Here is an 18,068-nt window from a genome sequence, read left to right on the forward strand (position 1 = left end):
TTAGCAAAAGACGCTCAATATCCCTTGGCGACCTATCTATGAGTTCGATTCCACCAGCCCCACAGCGACTCCCCTTTTTCTTGGGCTCGTCTCTATTTAGTAACGCTAGGGGACCACGCTAGGTTTCCCGTTTGGTAGTCCACGTGACCACCAAAAATATGTGTTATAAGGCTAGGTATGCTTATTCTTATTGACTTTTCTTGGAATAGTCTTAAGCCTGGTTCACACCTGGCGAATTGAAGAGCGAACGGAGGAGCGAATAGCCCGTCACGAACAGTTCGCTCGTCCGTTCGCCTAGTCTGACATAGTTTTTGCCATTCGCTCACCCCGTTCGCCCGGAATAGTTTCCAAACTATTTTTACGAGCGAATAGGTCAGCTTTGCCCGTATAAAATGTGGGTGGGTAGGAGGTCTTTTTATTCGCTGCTCAGCTCTTATCTATTATCGCCCAAAAATCTATTTTCGAGCGAGCGACCAAAGAAGATTTTTTTTCTTTCTTTCATCCAAATATACTTGGCCTTAAGCACGACCAAGACGTTCACCGGGCGAAATGCTTTCTGGTAAAATTGTGTCGTTCTTCTGAATATAAGGACCCACCATTTGCAATAAACTCTCAAATGTTGTCGGAGTCGTTCTCAACCACTTCCTATAATTGGCTCTATCATTCATTCGTAATTTCCGCAATAGTTTACGAAGCTTAATCAAATCCCATACAGTTTTTTGATTTTAAGGTGTATAGCGTGATGGTACAAGTTAGTACGGCTTTACGGGGTATAGCGTGATGGTGCAAGTTAGGCTATACCTGTCACTTTGACATGTTTGCACCAGCATCGCACAATACACTCATTGCTCAAAGGCCAAGGGCATAAAAGAACTCTGGCCAAGCCGCCAACAACAACCTGTCTCAACGATACTATCGCTGGTCTATAAGGAGGGGCAAAACAGCGTTTTTTAAGTTCGTGGTGTTTTTTCGTTCTTTAGTCCCCAAAGTTGCACACCTGCATCCTGCATTTGGAAGCTCTCTTAATCCCCCCAACCCCTTTGTTGAAATAAATACTGTTGACGTTATGCCTGTGAATCTCCCCTCCCCTCTCTCGAGAGTTCAAAAGCATCGTACCTTACCAAGGCTTCCAAATGCAGGAGCACCACGAAAAACCCGAAAAAACCCATGACGCACACGTTTTTCCCTCGAAAGAGAGAAAAACTTAAAATTGTACCTTTGTATGATCAGTTATTTGAGTTTATTCCTAGCCTGCGGGTGTATAAAATCCCGAGTTAACGCGAAAACTAAACTCCCTCCTTGCTACTGCCCTTTTGAGACTAACTTTGTAGTATCAAATCAATCTTCAGTTGTTTAATAAATTCCCTTTGTTTTTGTTATTATTTTAATCCGCTGTCGCGTTATTTTGCCGCCTCCCAGAACCTACGATTATTTTTTCAGTCGGTAATCGCCCGGTTCAGACCCCAATTCCTCCCGCTCTCCCACACTTTCTAACTTTTCTTATATTATTTAGGAGAGTTTTCTCCCCTTCCTCAACAATATTTTTGTTTTTTACAGATTTTTCTTCTTTCTTTAATAAAGCTATGGGCAACTCTATATGTATTTCTAGGTAAAATTTCAGTAAGCTTATAAATCAAAATTGAATATTTTTGTGACAATTTTATTTCAAAGGTATATTTTTTCAAGGGATGTTGAATTTCTATTTTTATAGGTGTTATAAAAGTAAGCTTAAAAATCAAGAATGAATATTTCTGTGACAATTTTATTTCAAAGGTATATTTTTTCAAGGGATGATGAATTTTATTTTTAAAGGTGTTATAAAAGCAGAGAGAATGGAAACTGAGGAATTTTATGTAGCTCAAAGATCACGTGATCAACAAAACAGGCCCTGACTTAAAATAACTCCAAATGGCGTCAGTCGCACTCGAAATCGCGAACCCTTATTGGGTAATTGACTAAAACTATTTTGAGTAAAATTGTGTCTTTCTCATTACAATCAGTTACTTAGGGGCGGGGCCCAGAGCCTTGCACTGGCTGGGCTTTCCAAATCTGGAAATTTTATCGGGTTGAGTTTTTCAAATTTTGGAAATTAAGGGGCCGGGCCAGCTTTCGTTTATGTATAACTATATAAATCAAAGTCCTGACTGACTGATAATCAACGCCCAGCCCAAACCGCTTGCCCTAGAAGGCTGAAAATATGCAGGAACGTTACTCGTAAATAGTAGGCTCGTACTAAGAAAGATTTTTCCAATCCGCCGCCATCTTAATAAATGGCGCCCAGAAATGTAAAACATCTTCTCTATGCAACAAAGTCCGCGCGTTTCAACCGATTTCACAAATATTTAGTACATTGGTTTCCTTTAACCTATAGACGGGCTGAATGGTCTTTTGGGTTCCATTTGTTGCCATCTTTTTAATGGCGGCCAGAAATTCAAAAACCCTTCTTTAATGTCCGCGTGAAAAGTAATAAGATATGTACCGACGGGTAACGCTGAATGCCTTCGTTCCTAGGGTGCTATATTAGTCATCAGTAAAATATACCCATTCTTTATATCGTTTTGATGAAATTCTTAATACATGCGAGCGACGCCGCGGGTAACAGCTAGTTTATATAATAAAAAAATTCGGCCCGGGCCAGCTTTCGTTTATTTTTGAAAATTCGGGCCAGGCCGGACTTGGACCTCCTTTTATTCAAATGAAAGATAATTGACATGAATATAAGCTTTTAAGAACAAACATGACGGACTGTTATTAATAGCACACGACCAACTGCACTACATGCAACGGGTCGGGCCGGGCCAGGTCAATGTATGTAACGGGCTGGCTGGGCCAGTAAACCAACTAAATGGCCGGGCCATGTTTCGGACTTCTCTTAAAAAATGCTAAATCCCGGGCCGGGTTCCGGACTTCTTTTAAAAATGCTAAATCCCGGGTCGGGCTCGGTTCGGGTCTGACAAATTCGGTCCGTACAGGTCTCTGGCGGAGCCTATATCCAGATTATCTTCCATCTACTTTGTATGGTGAATTTCAAAGCATTATCAGCGCGTGGCGAACACCGGGACTGGCATTGGACCTTTTTAAAAATTCTTGAATTTTCTCTATTTTTATCTCATATTTTATGTTTCTTTTCGTTTGGAAATGGCAATTTTATTTTCACTCGCAGTTATGACAAAGACCAAGCCCGCTTTGAAGACATCCCACCCGATTTTGATGTCCGAGACGACGACAAACCAGATTATTGCTTTAATTGCCAATCTTTGGAAAAGAAACGCCAGGTATTATTTCGTTTAACTGGGGAATTAAATGGCCAAACATCTATAGGGAGCTAACAACTGGCTAGGGGGAAGAGATAGTCTGACGTCACGTAGCCCCTCTCTGGTTTGGGATTTTTGCGCGTAGAATACTGTTTCCAACCGTTAGGGGGGATGAAACTCCAGTAAGAGATAGAAGGGTGTGACGTTTCAGGATCAGAACTGTTAGCTCCCTATAGATTGATAACGACATAAGTTAATTCGTAAAATAGGTTCCATAAGTTTATCACTGATTACTGAGAGTTTGTCACAAGGTGAAACATCGTAGATTCTCGTAAAACGACGTCTGGTGAGATGCTGTCAAAGGTTTAGCACAGAATAAATAGGAAGATGGATTGCAAAACCTAGTGTAGTCAGTTCTCGAACTACCTCTCATTAAGTCTCGAGCATTATCAAGTATAGAGAGCTTTCAGAAGGGATAGTAGTACGTCACATCCTCCTAAGTCTTACCTCTGTTCTGGGCCCAAAAGGTCAGGGAAAAGTCAGGGAATTTTAAAAGTTTCAGCAAAGTCAGGGAATTTTATTTTAGCGGGTAAAATTTCTGGGTGATAAGTCTTTATTGTAAGAGTAATGAAAGTTTCTCCTCATCCTAATCTCTTAACACAGAAAACTCTAGAGCAATCCTTAAAAATGTCTAGAATTGTTTCTACAAAGTAAAGGCTCTCTAAAAAATGTCTAGAATTGTTTCTACAAAGTAAAGGCTCTCTAAAAAATGTCTAGAATTGTTTCTACAAAGTAAATGCTCTCTAAAAAAATCTCTTAGACTGTTATTTATAGTTAAAATGTTTCTTTACCATTTTGGTGCAACAAATACACTGGAAAACTTAATGTAGATCGAGTTTATTTAATTATAAGCACTTAAAACGTGCTGGGTAAAAGTTATTTGATAAACCTCAAACACGTGTCCGAGATGAGGCACGTGGTTTAAAGAAACTTTGTTTCATTATAAAAACTTGCGCTGCAGGGAATTAGCGCTGATATCTCGCGAAAAACTTGAGTACGTGTTCAGAAGGGAACTATGAAAATTTGTACAAAATTAACGGATAGCGCCTCTGGTAAAAATTTTTAAGGATTTTCGTCTTGTTTTATTACGCCATATCGATTTAACAAAATGCTCTTTGGCCAATTTTTTTTTCTCCCTTAAACCAGTATAAGAACCAAAAGCTTTTCCCAGGGATAGATTTAATTTTAGAAGTAGGAATGGAGAACAGAGTAATCTGAGCGCGCGTCAAAGTACTCGGGAAAGGGGGGGGGGGTTTATGAAAGAAGCGGTAAAATTCTGGGAAATTTCGAATTTTTAGTAAAATTCGGGGAAATTTGCGTCAAACAGGGGCCGAGTAATTAAGCAAAGTGAACGTGAATATTCCCACCATAGGATTAACATTACACTATACTTTGGAGGCTCAGAACTGTGGTTATATTAGAGATACGGGGATGTCCTTTGATTATGTAGTAGTCATATTTCCCCCCCCCCCCGTTCGTTAGCATTTGCTCCATAGGATACTCCATATACGGGAAAACTCTGGGAAGTATATGGGGGAAAAACCTGGAAATCTCAGGGAAATTTGTTTTCCAAAAGTTGTGTGAACCCTGTTTAAGTGAGCCAATAAAATAATTTAAACTTTTCTTTACGTGTTGGAGGGAGGGGCTCTATACTGGGCTATGAGTCGGACTGAAGTAAATACTAACAGAAGGGAATAAAGGAGAAGGGAGACATTAGAGGCTGATATGGTAACGGGAGTCCGGCCAACCTCAAGAAAACCGCGAAAACTTGCGCAAGTACACAGCTTTTAACCAATTTACTGCAAATATAGTTCTTTAAGTTCTCCGCGGTATCAGGCGGCCTATTTGTCTGCTAGATTTTCATTCTCCAAAGGCTTAGGGCTGTCGATGTTTCGTTCTTGTGCAATTATAACCTCAAGTATGTATTTTATTGAAACTAATTTTTATTTTTTAATATTAATTCAGAATAATTAGTTTTCATCTATTTATTACCTTCAAATTATCTGATTTTGGTATGTTCTATCAATCTAGGGTCTTCATTATGAATTCCGACGTAATCACATCATGCACAAATATTATCATAAGTAACTGTTCAACCGAAAGGTTTTTGAAAAATATTAATGTTCCTGGAAGTGAAATAGCTTTATTGCACAATGAATTGGCTAGTCGAACAACTCAATTTGAATCTCTAATTAAGTATCTTATAAAGTTATTTTACCAAATATATGATTGTGTTAATGCTCCTAATACTTCTATCAAAGGAAAAAAAGTTAAGAGTACGTCAGAAAAAAGCACGCTCACGATTATAAATTGGTATGGTGCCATCGCGAAACATTTCTTCGATTTATCAATTTTGACCACAGAAGCTACCTCAACTGCGGCTAAGGTGTCACACTATCAGAAACTCCAGTTATTTCATGCCTATGGATATGAAGTATACTCTGTATCAAGACTGAAGCTACTTGGTAGAGATTTAGATGTGAATAACCAGTGTGATAACCCCGAATCAAAGACAGCAAATGATACTGATACTGGCTGCGATGATCTCATTGAAAGTATCGATTTAGATGTGAATAACCAGTGTGATAACCCCGAATCAAAGACAGCAAATGATACTGATACTGGCTGCGATGATCTCATTCAAAGTATCGATTTAGATGTGAATAACCAGTGTGATAACCCCGAATCAAAGACAGCAAATGGTACTGATACTGGCTGCGATGATCTCATTGAAAGTATCGATGATGCAAGTGTAGAAGACAAATACGACAGAAGCTATATTTCATTTGGCGGTGGCTGCTTATCGAGTATAAGAAGAGTTTTTAAAAATCGGATTCGATTTGGAAAAGAAAAATCACTATGTGAGAAGCAAATCCTAGAAGCTAAAACACTTTACGAATTGAGCTGGATTTTCAACATGGATGCCAAAGATAAAGTGAATTTAAATTATACGGGCATGCTTATGAGAGATGACGGTGGAATGCAGTTTCCGAGAGAGGAGCTTAAACCATTTTTACGGGAACTTAACTCGAAAGTTAGAAGCTACCTTAGTACAGAGGGTTTCTGTAAATACGGACGAGGCATTATAAAAGTAATGGCAGAAAATGTTTTCCAAGATGCCAGTCTAGTCAAGAAATTTCTTGAAAGTGCAAGAACATTCACAGATCGTGCGGAAGAAGATTTGCTTCTATTTTATAAAGAATGGACAAGAAAAATGGTTCAAGCAATGTTCAATGATTGGTTAAGAGCTAAAGAATCGCAGGAAAGTGAAAACCATAAGGAAATGAGTAAAGGTGGCGCTTCTCTTAGGGATGAACTATATATTCTTTCAAAAACATCCACAAATTCGCTTAATCAACCCCTGAATGAAGATAGCAGTATTTCAAAAAAGACCACGAAAATGTCGACAGCCACAATCTCAAAACCCAAAGTCTCAAATCCAACCGCTATACGTAAAAAGAAAACTGTGATAGAAGTGAAAAATCGCAAAGACGTGTCAAAACTGACCAAAAGAGCTCGTCCGAAAACCATTGTGATAGCAAAAGATGCCACACAACCCAACAGTACATTGGGACAAGCTAAGAAACCCACAAAAAGAGGGCGTCCAAAAACCATTGTGATAGCTCAAGATGCCAAAGAACCCAACAGTACATCTGGACAATCTAAGAAACCCTCAAAAAGAGGGCGTCCAAAAAACATTGTGATAGCTAAAGATGCCTTTGAACCAAACAGTACATCAGGACAAGCTAAGAAACCCGCAAAAAGAGGGCGTCCAAAGAAAACCATGATTGAATCAGAAGTCACAGAAGCGCTCTCTAAACCAATGGCTAAACCGAGCGAAGTTGTGCAGCCCAAAAAAGAAATTATACATGCCTCAAATGCTAAAAAACCAAAATCGTCTAAACCATCCAAGAAGCTTAACGAAAAAGACAGTACAAATAAATCTGTGATAAATAGTTCAAATGAAACACAATCAGGTGGCGAAAAAAACTCTCTATTTGAGCCGGGACCATCCTCTGGAAGACAAACAAGAAAACCAAAGTTCCTAGCTGACTTTAAATGCAAATTTTAAAAATGACTTGACAATTAAAATGTATAACAGAATGTTTTAATTTCGAAATTAATTAAACAATTCCAAATGCTCACTGATTCTAGCTTTTCTTCACTAAACTTTGCTTAATAGCCTTACCCGTACAAAAATTTTAGGCTGTAATTCATCTGCATACGCGCTTTTTTATCACTATCACGCTGTAATAGGTATACATTAAGGCTACATTTTCTGCAGCTCGAAAAACGCGAAAATTTAACAACAATTCCAGAACTGCAAATTGTCTGCCGTTTCTACATTTTCTGTTTATTATCTGTTAATTGTCTGTACTGGCAGAAATATGCAGCGCGATTCTGCAAACGCGATGCAAAAGTAGAAATAACAGCTGCTAGTTTAAAACTAAAATTTGACCACAGTTATAGACATATTACAGATCTGCAAAAGTGATGGAAAAGTAGAAATCCAGCTGCCAATTTAAAACTGCAATTTGACTATATTTATTGACATGTTACAGGTTTGCAAAAGTGATGAAAAAGTAGAAATATCAGCTGCTAGTTTAAAACTGCAACTTGACCACATTTATAGACATGTTACAGGCCTGCAAATGTGATGGAAAAGTAGAAATCCAGATGCCAATTTAAAACTGTAATTTTACCTCATTTATAGACATGTTACAGGTCTGCAAAACTTATGGAAAAGTAGATATTCAGCTGCCAATTTAAAACTGCAATTTGACCACATTTATAGACATGTAACAGGTCTACAAAAGTGATGGAAAAGATGAAATCCTGCTGCCAATTTAAAACTGTAATTTGACCAAATTTATAGACATGTAACAGGTCTACAAAAGTGATGGAAAAGCAGAAATCCAGCTGCCAATTTAAAACTGTAATTTGGCCATTTTTATAGACATGTTCCAGGTGTGCAAAAGTGATAGAAAAGTAGAAATACCAGATGCTAGTTTAAAACTGTAATTTGACTACATGTATAGACATGTTACAAGTCTGAAAAAGTGATGGAAAAGTAGAAATCCAGCTGCCAATTTAAAACTGTAATTTGACCATATTTATAGACATGTTACAAGTCTGAAAAAGTGATGGAAAAGTAGAAATCCATCTGCCTATTTAAAACTGTAACTATTCCACATTTGTAGACATATTGCAGGTATTCAAAAGTAGAATTTCCTACTTTTGAATACCTGCAATATATCTCTCTAAATGTTGTTAAATTACAGTTTTAAGTTGGTTCCATCACGTTTGCAGACCTGTAACATGTCTATAAAAATGGTCAATTTAGGTCAAATTAAAGTTTTAAATTGGCAGCTGTATTTCTACTGTTCCAGCACTTTTGCAGACCTGTAACATGTCTTTAAATGTAGTCAAATTGCAGTTTTAAATTAGCAGCTAGATTTCTACTTTTCTATCACTTTTGCAGACCTGTAACATGTCTATAAAATGGTCAAATTACAGTTCTAAATTGGCAGCTGCATTTCTACTTTTCCATCACTTTTGCAGATCTGTAACATGTCTATAAATGTGGTAGAATTGCAGTTTTAAATAAGCAGCTGGATTTCTACTTTTCTATCACTTTTGCAGACCTGTAACATGTCTATAAAAATGGTCAAATTACAGTTCTAAATTAGCAGCTGGATTTCTACTTTTCCATCACTTTTGCAGATCTGTAACATGTCTATAAATGTGGTAGAATTGCAGTTTTAAATAAGCAGCTGGATTTCTACTTTTCTATCACTTTTGCAGACCTGTAACATGTCTATAAAATGGTCAAATTACAGTTCTAAATTGGCAGCTGCATTTCTACTTTTCAATCACTCTTTCAGACCTGTAACATGCCTATAAATGTGGTCAAATTGCAGTTTTAAATTAGCAGCTGGATTTCTACTTTTCTATCACTTTTGCAGACCTGTAACATGTCTATAAAATGGTCAAATTACAGTTCTAAATTGGCAGCTGCATTTCTACTTTTCCATCACTTTTGCAGATCTGTAACATGTCTATAAATGTGGTAGAATTGCAGTTTTAAATAAGCAGCTGGATTTCTACTTTTCTATCACTTTTGCAGACCTGTAACATGTCTATAAAAATGGTCAAATTACAGTTCTAAATTAGCAGCTGGATTTCTACTTTTCCATCACTTTTGCAGACCTGTAACATATCTATAAAAACGGTCAAATTTCAGTTTTAAACTTACCGCTGGTATTTCTACTTTTGCATAGCGTTTGCAGAATTGCGCTGCATATTTCTGCCAGGCTAGACAGTTAACAGTTAACAAACAGAAAATGTAGAAACGGCAGTCAAATTGCAGTTCTAGAATTGCTGTGAAATTTTCCCGTTTTTTGAGCTGCAGAAATGTAGCCTTAATGGTTACAGCGTGGTAGCGATAAAAAAGCGCGTATGCAGATGAATTACAGCTTAAAATTTTTGTACGGGAAGTCAACTTCGAGCGCTCCATAAATTTTTATCTGCTTCTGTTAGGCATTAATATTACTGCTTTGATTTTCCTAAACTTTGAATAAACAATTGGTTAGGCCTAAAAAGGCATCTTAAAAAAGCTTTACTCATTCATCTCAATAAGATCTTTTGAACTAATACTGTCACGTCTCGATCCTAAAAATATCTAAACCACCATAAATGATAGAAAATTGAAACATTTTTGGTCATAAAAGGGCCAGTATTGAATATACAGTTATCAAAAGTCTATCAGATATGTTTCAATAAGTATGACTCTGCCTATACTTCGTAATGCTAGAGACTTACTGAGAGCTCGTTCGAGAATGACTCGAGAATTGAATACACTCGGTTTTGCAGTCCAACTTCATCGATTAAAGGTAGCGTCGGCGAGGTTTATTACCGATCTAGAACGCTAGATGGCGCTCGCGTTGGGGGCGGTGGCCTAAAATTTGAAAAAAGGACCATACCCTACGAGTGGATGAATCGCGTCACGTGGGTTACAAAGACTCTATTTGCCCCTCAACCTGGACTCCACGAATCAATATAAATGAAGCTCGCCTAGAGCGCAAAACCTTGCAGTCCATTTTGCACCCCTTTTCCTCATTCTTTCGTGACAGCGAGGAGCGGTTTTTCTTTTTCGCACCTGGGAACTTCTTTTATTCTTGGAATTTTTCTTTTTTTTTTGTACTATGCTGTTATAGTCATAAGAGAGGGGAAATTCGCGGAATTGAGAAATCATTCGACTTGGTTTGGTTGGGGGCTTGGGGCCGGGCGCGTTTAGCGATCGGTTAGGTATCTTTCTTAGGGACGGGATTTCAGAAAGACGGTTAGTAAGAAACGAATTGAGCTTTCTTCATATCGCATGAAGTCAATTGTGTTCGGAACTGTTTTATATGAAGATGATAGGTAACTATTAATAAAAGCATCAAAACTATATCCATGTCTGGTTTTAATTCATGCTTTGTTTTATCAGGATAATTATTTTAGTGGTGTTTGGTAATGAACATCAAAAATAAAATGAGGTAAAAATCGAATGTTAAGTTTGACCAATCTAAAAGATTAGTGACTAAACATTTTGTGACTTTTATATAGTACTTATACACCAGGACGTTACTAATAATTTAACAGGACGTGTGAATAATGTTTGAAATTATTGTGGTGGGAGAAGTTGCTCCCTCTCTCAGCTTTATCTTCAGTGCCATGTTTTGATTGTGAGGCATTCTACGTCAGCCAAGATGGTCAAACTGAACTGAGCCTTTCTCCCTGCAGCCTCTTGGCTTAGTAACACTGGGAGAACCAAAATGAAACTGAACTGGGTTACTGGACGCTCGCGATATTTTAAATGGACGCTCGCGATATTTTAAATGGACGCTCGCGATACTTTAAATGGACGCTCGCGATATTTTAAATGGACGCTCGCGATATTTTAAACGGACGCTCGCGATATTTTAAACGGACGCTCGCGATATTTTAAACGGACGCTCGCGATATTTTAAACGGACACTCGCGATATTTTAAACGGACACTCGCGATATTTTAAATGGACGCTCGCGATATTTTAAATGGACGCTCGCGATATTTTAAATGGACGCTCGCGATATTTTAAATGGACACTCGCGATATTTTAAATGGACGCTCGCGATATTTTAAATGGACACTCGCGATATTTTAAATGGACGCTCGCGATATTTTAATTGGACGCTCGCGATATTTTAAATGGACACTCGCGATATTTTAAGTGGACACTCGCGATATTTTAAGTGGACAGTCGCAATAGTTAGAATATTTTTTTCAAACTTCGTATTTATAAAAACTTTTTAAGGATACAGTGTATAGACTAATGGTGGTAGAGAGGGGTGAAAACCGTGTATCCCTCCCTCTGGGCGCGCTTTTGTAAGAGAGGATACTGTACGCGCCCAGTAGGGGCATGACACTGAGCTAAGAGATAGGAGGTATGCCGTTTGCATAGGTAGTACTGCCATTACTCTATATCGGGCCTGACTTCAGTCTTACAACATCAGAACCAGTTTGTGTACCTGTAAATGTATATAGACAAGCCTTTAGCAACTAGGGTTTTTACCTCTCCGTGTGACGTAGTCCAGGAGAGGTTCTGTAACGGCCGTGTCTGTCTGTCTGTCTGTCTGTCTGTCTGTCTGTCTGTCTGTCCGTTGTTACACCCACGTGACCGCGTTCGCAGTTTGCGTATCGAAGCAAACGTGTTCGCCATTTCCGAACTGCTTTCACAGTCACGGAAATGGCTCCTCTACTTGAGTTCTCACACCACCATCTTCTGGTCTTTGTCCATCCCACACGAACACCAGTCTGTACTTACTGGCTTCTAATCACCCCACCATCTTCTGGTCTTCGTCCATTCCACTTGGACACCAGTTTGTACATACTGACTTCTAATCACCACCATCTTCTGCTGGTCTTTGTCCATCCCACTTGGACACCAGTCTGTACATACTGGCTCCTAAACACCACCATCAACTGGTCTTCCGTCTACTCCACATAGACACCAATCTGTATCATTGGCTTCTAACACCACCATCCACTGGTCTTCCGTCTATTCCACATAGACACCAATCTGTATCATTGGCTTCTACTCCATTATCATCGTTTGGTTTTAGGATATACGCGGCGATCAGCTAGGGTTACGAGAAACGTCTAGCCTCCCTAAGGTGGGATCGCCACCAAAGGTTTTCGCAATTGCGCTTTTTCCTTACTATTATAATGGAAACGAATCGTATATATACCCCAAAATCTGAAGAAAGCGGGCAAGAGGGGTACCCTTCAATTTAAACGTCAATATTAGCAAAGTTTGAGATGATAATAGGTATAACTTTATTTTAAACGATTTAACTATTATTAATGTTAATTATTGAAGATTAAAATAATTAAAAATAATTATATTTATTTAATTATTAAAGCTAAACCTCTCGTGCAAAGAGAGAGATTATCATTGCCTCCTATATCTACCAAGGCCCGTGCATGCGATATATTTCCTTCATTGCCTCCTATATCTTTCAAGGCCCGTGCATTGTGATATATTTCATTCATTGCCTCCTATATCTATCAAGGCGCGTGCATTGTGATATATTTCATTCACTGCCTCCTTTATCTATCAAGGCCCGTGCATTGCGATATATTTTTCAAAACAACAACAAAAATGGGAAGCTCCTCTCAGAAACATAATAATTTCTTTTCTCTGTATATGAAATGAAAATATGGATAATATTGCGCTCCTTCTTTAACGGTATGAATCCTTGCCTGTCTATTAATATTTTACGTAGGAGTAATACGTTTTTAGCGAAGTCTAGAGAGGATAAACATAAGCGAAATTGTTTCGAAAAAAAAATACTGCTTCCACTAATGGGTTTATACTCCTTGTTACTGTTGTATAGAGTAATCATGATAAAAGCTTAAAAAATACGAGAGGACAGACCTTTTTTATCCTCTTGTTTTATTCTTAATAAGAATATAAAACATTTATTTTTTGATGCTAAGATTGCTTTAAAAAAATCCAAACGGTTAGGCATTGGTAAAAAAGACAAATGATATTTTTCAAATCTAATGAGATAACGCCCACCTAGTTGAAAATTGGCCTTTTTTATCCGCGGGAGCCATTCTTAATGAGAATTTCGATGCTAGTAGGTTGTCAATTAAACTACCGGTATATTATTGTTGTTGGAAATTGGATATTAAGTCAAATTAAGTGGTTGTAAAGAGCCAGCAGGTTTTTGCCACTTCTTTTTGTGAGTATTTGATTTTTGTATGTAAAATGGAGGAAGATAATGTTGAGAGTAAGGATGAAATGCGGAAGCGCAAAGCGCGGGAAAGGAAGAGGGAAAAAAGGTCGACGTTTTCATTGGATACTTAAGTTTATATAATCTTCTCGACACGGAGAGGTAATATTTTGGTTTTCCCAACTTGTCTATACAATGTTGTGATTCTTTCTCGTATAACCGTGTCTAATCATAGAGCTGTTAAACTGGCAGCTTCAAGACGGAAAGGGTGTAGCGCTTTTTTTTTTTTATTGATGGTTTAGCAAGTTTACACAAAAATAATCACCCTCCCATAAAAGCCACATGAGCTTCAAACTATTGTATCTATAAATCGAGACAGGTTTGGGAGAGAATAGGTAGACTAAAGACATTTTCTATGATTTAGTGAAGGAGAAAAAACTTATGCGTCATGCACTGCTCAGCCTTAGACCATTGTTGGGTATTGTACAACCTTAGCACATTGCAAAATAATTTTGGTCTTTGTTAGCAACATCGAATGATAGATAATACCAGGTGGTAATTAGCAAAGGAGATGTATGTATTCATCCTTATTGGCATTAAAGGGTAGTATGGACTGGTACTTGCTTCGTTACTTTGAGTGGGGTAAGGGTGTGATGGTGTTGGAAAATTTTTGTGCCGGCTCGCTAAAAGCAAGGAGGATGAATAAGAGAGAAGACTCGTTTTGGAAATGTGGATATAAAAACATGCATCGGCGCGTAAGCCGTTGGTAAAGGCGCACGTCACGTGATCGTTCTTGCAAACGAGGAATATTCAAAATTATAAACAAGCTGATGAGGCTAGAAAAAGGGGGCTTGAACGCATGGGCGAGAACGTACGCTCTCTTGCCGTGAGAGGGTAGTGGTAATCATGGTAACTGGTCAACGCCACAGTGTAATTTTATGAACTGCGGACTACGTGCATTTTGTCTGACTCTGAACCTCCTCTCTTATAAATCCTCCTTGCTACGAGAATGCTACGGCATCTACCGTATAGACCATTTCGGAAATTAAATACGGTACCATTGCGGTATCCTCCTTGGCGCCAAGAAACCCCGCTAGATTCAGTGCGAGTTGGCTAGCCTCCCGCGAGCAGTGAACTCGGGCTCATTCTGGCGTCTCTTCTTGGCGCGAGAGAGAATACCCCAATGGCCGCCTCGCCCTTGTGGGTTGGTTACTCAGTATTTATATTCCGAAATTTTCTATAGTTAGTTGGTAAAGGGGGTCTGTAAACCAGAAATGTGATTTTATTTTTGTTTGGGTTCTAAGAATTCCCTCCAGATCCATGAATGTATACCATTTCTCAATCTTGGCGGATGGTGTTAATTTCGGGAGGGTAATTGAGGTTTTCCTACCCTTTTCTTAGTATCAACTCTGCTTTAAAGTCAAATTCCGGGTGGCTAGTGCTTCCCAAACACACCCATAATATCGGCCGGTTCTGACATTTTTACCTTGAATACAAGTTCATTCGTTCATTATTTTAAAAGGAGATAAAAGAAATGTTTAGGCGCAGTGGCGTAACGACGTTTGTTGGGCCCGCCCGCAGCCCGACAATAAGGGCCCCTTCTTAAGTGTCGAGCTTTCAAAAGGTATATGAAAGCATCACGAACGTTACTACTTTTCCCTTTCATAATTTTTAGCAATGGGTCTTGTCGTCGCTCTCGACTAAGATTTCTCGCACATACTAAACTGCAATGCAGGCCCTCAACTCTTATAGGGAATTTTTAATACAAGAAATAGGATTCTCTTCGCAAAATGATAGCATTATATAGGACCAGATTAATCAAATGATAGGATTATACAGGACCAGATTAATCAAATTATTGGATTATGCAGGACCAGATTAATCAAATTATAGGATTATACAGAACCAGATTAATCAAATTATAGGATTATACAGAACCAGATTAATCAAATTATTGGATTATACAGGACCAGACTATCCAAATTATAGGATTATACAGGACCAGATTAATCAAATAATAAGATTATACAGGACCAAATTAATCAAATTATAGGATTATGCAGGACCAGATTAATCAAATTATAGGATTATACAGGACCAAATTAATCAAATTATAGGATTATACAGGACCAGATTAATCAAATTATAGGATTATACAGGACCAGATTAATCAAATTATAGGATTATACAGGACCAGATTAATCAGATTATAGGATTATACAGGACCAGACTATCCAAATTATAGGATTATACAGGACCAGATTAATCAAATTATAGGATTATACAGATCCAGATTAATCAAATTATAGGATTATAAGGACCAGACTATCCAAATTATAGGATTAAACAGGACAGATTAATCAAATTATAGGATTATAAAGGACCAGATTAATCAAAGGATTATACAAGACCAGATTAATCAAATTATCGGATTATACAGAACCAGATTAATCAAATTATAGGATTATACAGGACCAGACTATCCAAATTATAGGATTATACAGGACCAGATTAATCAAATTATAGGATTATACAGGACCAGATTAATCAAATTATAGGATTATACAGGACCAGATTAATCAAATTATAGGATTATAAAGGACCAGATTAATCATAGGATTATACAGGAAAAGATTAATCAAATTATAGGATTATACAGGACAAGATTAATCAAATTATAGGATTATACAGGACAAGATTAATCAAATTATAGGATTATAAAGGACCAGATTAATCATAGGATTATACAGGACAAGATTAATCAAATTATAGGATTATACAGGACAAGATTAATCAAATTATAGGATTATACAGGACAAGATTAATCAAATTATAGGATTATACAGGACAAGATTAATCAAATTATAGGATTATACAGGACAAGATTAATCAAATTATAGGATTATACAGGACAAGATTAATCAAATTATAGGATTATAAAGGACCAGATTAATCATAGGATTATACAGGACAAGATTAATCAAATTATAGGATTATACAGGACATGATTAATCAAATTATAGGATTATACAGGACAAGATTAATCAAATTATAGGATTATACAGGACAAGATTAATCAAATTATAGGATTATACAGGACAAGATTAATCAAATTATAGGATTATAAAGGACCAGATTAATCATAGGATTATACAGGACAAGATTAATCAAATTATAGGATTATACAGGACATGATTAATCAAATTATAGGATTATACAGGACAAGATTAATCAAATTATTGGATTATACAGGACTCATAATTGATTAGATTGAAAGTGTGGATAATTTTATTTTTTTGAGAACGTAAGACTCTTTAAATAAGCGTTACATCGCTCCTAGATCTAAACAAATACTGAAGGGCTCACACAGACATAGATTTACATTTGCTTCAAACAGTGACTATTAATTAAATGAAATTGTAAGCAAAAAGAGACTTGAAAAGTTAAAAGTTACTGATAATGACTAAATCAAGCTATTTAAAAGGGTCAGGTATTAAGAGATGTTTTCAGAGATGACAGATTTTCAAAACTCTTTTTTATAATTGAACATATTTTAAAGGTCTGAGCTATAATTCACTTCAATCTCTGGGCTTAGATATTTAAATGAAAGGTCAGAGGCGAAATTCAATTGTGCTATTTTGAGTTCAGCTCAGAATGCAAAGTAATTGTTATCATTTCATATAAAAACCTTAAAAAATCGTATAAATTCAATTATGTGAGAATTGAAGATAAAAAATTCCTGAGCGAGCGAAGCGAGGTCCGCGGTTTTTTTTGATCTAACCAAATGAGCTATCACTAATTTTGCGTTTAAAACATCATACAGCAGGGATCATAAATAGTTTCTTTGAAATCACTAAAATGTAGGACTTTATTGGACGATTTGTGAAATTGTAGGGCACTATGGGACAATCAGTCTATAAGGAAAATTTCGAAAGGGCCCCAAAAGTCATGGGCCCGCCCGCAGTTGCGGGCTCTGCTCCCCTGTCGTTACGCCACTGTTTAGGCGCATTGGAATGTGGTCACCGAAGAAATGGAGAGAGAATTCAGTTACGGTTACTGCAGTGATTATAACATCATTATTTAATCGCCGCCTTTCATAATAAAGTGTACCCAGAACAACTCGCCAAATACACATGGCAAAGGTAATTGTAAAGCGATTAACGAGTCATTTCATTTCAGAAAGAAGTATGTTCGAAACACTTCGCAAATATCACACGATATAAGGAATTAGATCGGGATAACCAAATCATTTCACGTCAGGTGTTCACAGGATATAAAGAAGGATCACGTCCCTTTCGTTTGAAGAACGTTCAAACCAATGTACTTTTTCAGTTTTTCCAAGAAATAAATAAAAATGCTCATTACATACTCTTGTTCAACCTCACTTGACGGTATTGTAAAAGTTGAGGAGCATTAGCCAATATATAATGGCAAGTACGGTTTCTCAAGTGCGGGTAAACAGGAGTATAGATATTTGTCTCCATAGTTTCAT

At 37.4% G+C, this 18,068-nt stretch overlaps 1 protein-coding gene and 1 long non-coding RNA gene across 2 annotated transcripts in view; one reads left to right on the top strand and one right to left on the bottom strand.

The window, feature by feature from the left end:
• LOC149668303 (uncharacterized) overlaps nucleotides 1-18,068 on the bottom strand; it is a 108,796-nt gene that overhangs the window by 65,838 nt on the left and 24,890 nt on the right. The window lies entirely within an intron of this gene.
• LOC149668305 (DNA (cytosine-5)-methyltransferase 1.S-like) overlaps nucleotides 1-18,068 on the top strand; it is a 168,715-nt gene that overhangs the window by 57,115 nt on the left and 93,532 nt on the right. The window lies entirely within an intron of this gene.

This window comes from Phalangium opilio, unplaced genomic scaffold (assembly GCF_054372755.1).
Source record: "Phalangium opilio isolate 3A_F unplaced genomic scaffold, DU_Popi_V2 ptg000056l_1, whole genome shotgun sequence".
In the NCBI taxonomy this organism is placed as follows: domain Eukaryota; kingdom Metazoa; phylum Arthropoda; class Arachnida; order Opiliones; family Phalangiidae; genus Phalangium; species Phalangium opilio.